The sequence below is a fragment of the Protopterus annectens genome, chromosome 9.part0 (assembly GCF_019279795.1).
Source record: "Protopterus annectens isolate FY-2018-M chromosome 9.part0, PAN1.0, whole genome shotgun sequence".
Taxonomy (NCBI): Eukaryota; Metazoa; Chordata; order Ceratodontiformes; family Protopteridae; genus Protopterus; species Protopterus annectens.
Window position 1 is genome coordinate 298,635,694 of NC_056743.1, and position 6,000 is coordinate 298,641,693.

The 6,000-nt window shown below is 36.7% G+C and overlaps 1 protein-coding gene across 1 annotated transcript in view; it reads left to right on the plus strand.

Annotated features, from left to right (window-relative positions):
- LOC122811200 (EF-hand calcium-binding domain-containing protein 4B-like) overlaps window positions 1–6,000 on the plus strand; it is a 1,881,211-nt gene that overhangs the window by 307,580 nt on the left and 1,567,631 nt on the right. The gene's annotated exons all lie outside the window — the stretch shown is intronic.

The window sequence follows — 6,000 nt, forward strand, 5'->3', positions numbered from 1 at the left end:
GTGGGCATGTGCAGGTGAAAAACAGAGTTCAGATCTATTTCTCCAGTGCCTGTGTCTGTGACATCATAAGAGCCATGAGATCCATTAAACCACACTTACATGACTGAGAATTAGTTGTAGTCCAAGTGAATGACCTCAAGATTTCTACCCAGAAAAACATACAGAGATGTGAGGTATGATGGAACTTACTATGCATGTGTTATAGGCAGGAAGGGCACTGCTCTTGAGAAATGCCTTGCCTTCAGCACGAATGATGCTTGTTTTGCATGACAAGATAATTGTCTTCAACAATTCTCTGAATAGTTGGTGTCATTCTAAGGAGATCCAGTATATGTCAGCCCAAGGTGCCTGGATATTGATTAAAGCTATTTCTGTACACACAGTGCCACTTTTAGGCAGACTCCCTCTACTGAACAGTACAGCATAGCAAATTCAAATTCAAATTTTGATAATATCAAGGTTAACCTACTCGGTCCTAGTTGTCTAAATAGAGAGTTATCCAAGGTTGAGGCCATTTTGCATTTTGAACTCATTTGTAGTTTTGCAGTTACTGATGTAAGGTTTCAATAGGTCCTGTAGTAAATGTGAGGATGTATCTGTACTTGTCAGACACGTTACCACATTATGTCAAATAAACCATGACCCCAACTTGAAGCTCCTAGTGATCCAAATTGCTCTTAAATCTAAGTATGACTCATTGCTAGTTATAGATCCCTACTTATACACCCTGCAGATCATACTAATTACCTTAGCATCATCAAGGAGATAAATATCAAATCAAAATTCTTTCTTACTAGGGGGCTTAAATTACCCAAACTTTGATTGCCACACTTACATCTCTAAAAATAAATATTCTCATTTGGTAGACTTTGGTGATATCAGTGGCCTAAAGCAAATTGTAAAACTACTCATTAGAGGCTCTAATATCCTTGACCTGGCCATTACCAACTTAGAGCACATCCATGGCCCTCTCATCATCTCATTAACCTGGGATAAATCTAACCACAGATCAGTAAATCTTGACTGTCATCCTTAATAGTACCAACCCATCACTAAATGAGGCTGCCTTTAGAGACTCTCCCAGGGCAGGCCTTCTTCAGCTTGTAGAAAATCTAGACCGAATTTCAAGCAGTCCTCCACAAATCAACACAGATAAGGGAGTTATCATATTCCCATCTAGATTTTGTCAGTACCTAAACAGCTGCATAGAAAAGTCAGTACCCATCCAACCTAAATATAATGGTAAATTTAAGAGTAAACTTGTCTGAGGTTGGCATAATGGTTAAAGTGTTTACCTTACAGACAAAAGGTGCAGGGTTTAATTCTCACATGAGATAATGGGCTAGGCTTAAAACGGCCCACAAGGGCAGTTAGCCTAGTACTAATCTATTAACCCCTATATGAATAATCTGTATAACAAAATAAGGAAAATAACAAAAATCTGTAAGAAATGTTCACCAGTCTACCTTAAGACTGTACTGAAACATGTAAACAAGGAACTTAAAAGCATGATTAAAAAGTTAAAAGTGGTGTATGAACTTAAGGATGCTAAAGACATCATATGAAACTACAAATATTTATTCAATTATATTAGGAAATTAAGGAATAATGTTCATGAATTTACTGATTTCATCCATAATAATATCACACATTGTGAGCCAAACAATAAAATCAGTATCTTAGCAGACAAAGTTTCTAATATGTTTACCTTATCTACTCCCGCTGTTGCCCCCACTACCTTTGAAAAGTTAGTTCTATCTGGAATCACTTCAGTCTTAGAATTCCAATCGGAGTCTAAAACTAATATCTCCATTGGTGTGTGTCTGATGTTTGGAGAGCTGCCACTGTGACTCCCTCAAACAAGGGAGGCCCACTGTGCATCAAGGTAGTTATAGGCCCATTGGCCTCACAAGTCTTGTACCCATATCCACAGAACATTGCACAGCAGAAGTCATTAATGTGGACAGTGATCTAAACCCAGTCAATCATTTAGTTATTTTATGAATATTAAGCTTCTTTGGAAAGATTACAGAAGCTGAGGACAGTGATCAGTCTGCACATGCTGCTGATATCAACCTGGCCCAGGCTTTTGATACTATCTCATGTGCTGGTGTTATTGAAAAATTAGATAAACTTAAAGTAAATCCCCACATTGACCATTAGAATGCAAATTGGATCCCCTCTCTGAATGTACAATTGTAATTAGTAAGTTAGGGGTCTATGTTGGTCTCTGTCCTCTTAGACATATATTTTGCAGGCATCAAAGCCAATATTTCAGAAGTGTGGTTGAAAAAGTTACTGGTGGTTGCAAATTGGACAGTATCAGTATTACCCATTTGTCCACTGGTGCTACATTGCTTTCATAATGGAATGGTGGGCAAAAGTATACACAGCTGGTGTAATAAAAATTATCTGTGGTTAAATGCAAAAAAATACAATGTAGTTTTATTCAGCAAAAAAATGTTTCCCATCTCCAGAATAAGTGGTACTCCTATCTCGACAAATGCATCCATAAGAGGTCCAGACACTTAAGTAGACATCTCTGTCATTTGATCATCATGTTTTCACCGTAGTCAAGAATCCTTCTATCAAGCCCTTTTATTTATGAAGGGAATATAGTCAGGATCCAAGGATGTCATCATGCCACTGCACTCCTTATTAGACTTCTTACTTAATTCAGGGCCTACTTTAGCATGTACAGATACTGGTATAGCATCCATCTGGAAAGGCTCAAGTATTTCCAACCAAGAAAATTAAAGGGCATTAATCATTTAACTTTCTTGATAGAGTCACTCAGCTCTCCTTTTACTCAGTAGCTAACCTGCTGCTTCAAGGTGACATATGTCTCACTATTCTAGCAGTGAAAGAGTATTTGACTTCTTATTTTTTCACAAATCCAGTGGCTATGCAAATGTCACTACTTGGAACTTAAAACTACACCAACAAATAAAATAGTCTCATCAGAGGGATAGGTTTCTAACTCAGCATATCGCCAGCTAATAACATTATTTACCTCTACATGGCAAAGAACGTGCCAACCTTAGCTATCTTTAAGGCTTGACTTTTATTACTGGATCAGGAGAGACACATTTCTGACAGGGTTATCATGTCCAACTGTACTGAGTATGGATGGTGAGCACTATTAAGTGCTCAGCTAGGTTGACAAGAACTTTTGTGTGTATCGCCTAAAGGTGTATATGGATAGGCATCTTATGTGGTTTATTATGGTTTGTGGGAATGACAGTCTGTCAGAATGTCGTGCACAAAACATAAATGGATGGGATAGTCAAACACACTTATGTGAATGCAGTAGTGCATTCACATAAGTGTATTCGACTATCTGCATGGAGATTGCAGTACAGTGGGGATTGGAAATTCATCCATATCCCCACTGTAGTGCGATCTCTGAGTTAGAATATATTAGTAAAAATGTGATACGTCATATAGGAGTCTGATTTACATCAGCTACTATAAGGCTATCATGTGATGGTTACAGCCATAATGTCAACTCAAATGTGTCAATCATTTGGGTCGACATTGTGGCTGGTTGGAATGTTTGTGTTCGGGTTTACTTTTCGTTGTTTCAAACAGCAAATGTTTTGCCGTTCGAACAAACAATAGTAACCCATCTTATGTTGTCTGTGATTACTTGGCTAGTATTGCTCCAATGTAAAGGAGAAATGCTTGTGCCTGTGCTCTTGCCCCATAAAGAATGGTGGATGAGCAATACTGGCCTTGGTGGTTGCTTTGAGTGTCATACGTACTTGCTAGGTCATTGATCTGTGAGGATCCTAAGAAGCCTAGCTTTACATTTCTGTGGTAGTTTTTAGCCCATCTGTTTTACTTACGAAAAACTAAGTAGTAGACATAACAAGTAAATGTTGGGATAAGCAGCAGGAATTGGGAAAATAGCTTAAAGTATAAGATGGCAAAATACCATAGAGGGCTGTAAAATGTATAAATTCAATTGGAGGAAACTGTGTGAGATGCAGAAACTCATAACGCACTGCTCAATTCATTTTCTATCAGGGTTGCTTAGTGCATTTCGTGTGTGTGTGTGTGTGTGTTTGTATATGTTTGTGTCTATAAATGTAGGGGCATGTTTAGTATTGTTTGTGTCTGTATGTTTATAGGTGCCTGCACAACAGTATTGAATGGATTAGTAAGGAAAACAGTAATAGAGTTACTTCTAACTGCATTGACTTTAAGGTAGAAACTTGCTAATGAACCACTTGTGAATTTCTGATCCTGTGGCCCTTGTCTGTCTCTGAATTATTTTTTTTATCTCTGTAACGCTACTACATCTTACCAGTGAAACAGCTCTACAGTGATAATTTCTTTCAATCTCACCTTATGTTTTCATTTCTAATAAAAAGCTTACATGTTATGTAATAATTTCTGCTAGTCATCAGATCATTTGATAATATGGTATAATCATAACTGCACAAATTTAATTTAAAATACTAACCAGTACCACTTTGAGGTAAGACTTACAGGTGTAGCTGTTCTACAGAGATGTTGACATTTTGTTTCCTTTATTAGTAGGTGTCAGACCATACTACAGATGATAAATGAACATTAATACTTCTGTAGACACCAGTGATGACTTCAGTTTATTGCAGATTTTGTTGTCAGTGAAGGTGAAACCACATCATTTGCATGTATAGTAAATATATCATTGTTTTCAGTTTATGTATTTATTTAATTTATTTTATTTTAAAACCAGGAAAATGGTGCATAGAGGCCTACTCATTTCTGAGGACAATCTATGTGGTTGCAAATAGGACCACCAGCAATCATTATGGTCACAAAAAGTATTGGATAAATAGCATAGAGTCACTTAGTTACATTATTATGTAATCAGATTAATAGTGGTTGTTATAATATGTACCACAATCCAATCCAAGATATAGTGAAATAAATGTAGATTCAAACTGTATTTGGATCCCCTCTCTGAATGAAAAATTGTAACAAGTAAATTATCATAGTGGTCTTTGTTGGTCTCTGTCCTCTTAGACATATATTTTGCAGGCATTGCCAAAGCATAATCAGAATTTTCCCGTAATTTTAGTTATGTAGCACTGTACTGTGTTGCTGTACTAATGTCAGTGATACAATTCCTGCCTTTTGATTACTGTAGTACAGTGAAGTAGCTAGAGTTTGTGCCACCTGGGGCTGTCATTAAGTTTGCCGCCCCTCCCCCCTCATAAAATCAGGTCAAATAGGACCCCCAATACACCCCCCCACACACACACACAGGCATTCCAGTGTCCTATTACTTGGCTATTTCTCCCCATTTACCATAAACACTGTAATGTGCATACTGCTTTATGCTTTAATTGTACAGTGATTATTTGGATTTCATATAAAACTTTAATTTTAAATTTTATTGCACAAACACTGATAGACATCTGCTAAACAAAGCAATTCAGTCTCACAATGAAAACATTTCTGCCCTTGAAACAGCACAGAAACCCACATTCAAAGAAAATGTATTTGGCCAGTGGAGGATAAAGTTTACCTCTGGGCTGTTTTCAAATCAAAGCCCCCTTGTGCACACACATGTGTTCTTTGATGCACCTTACTGATTTTATTAAATTGTATTCCTTGTGTAATACAGCACACTTGTTAGAGCGTGTTTTCACTTTGTTTTGAAGATTTTTCCAGTAAGCAATAAAACAAAATGTATGAACCAGTAATAAAAAAAACTGACCAGTTCAGAACATTTAACTCGTAAAAGTCTACTCAAACTTCCATCATTACAATCCACCAATATCAGTAAATATGCACAATATCTGCAGGAGTAAAAGTCATCTAAATAATTCCACATTAAAGAGATCTGTAACTAATGAAGATGTTGCTGCTAGCAAACAACTTTCTAATTCTTTGTTTCATCTAAAATAAAGTACTTGTTGCCCTTGAAGAATAAACTGTCTATGTTACATAAAAAATGTGATAAGCTAGTAATATTGCAATAAGGAATGGATGGCAAACTGATAA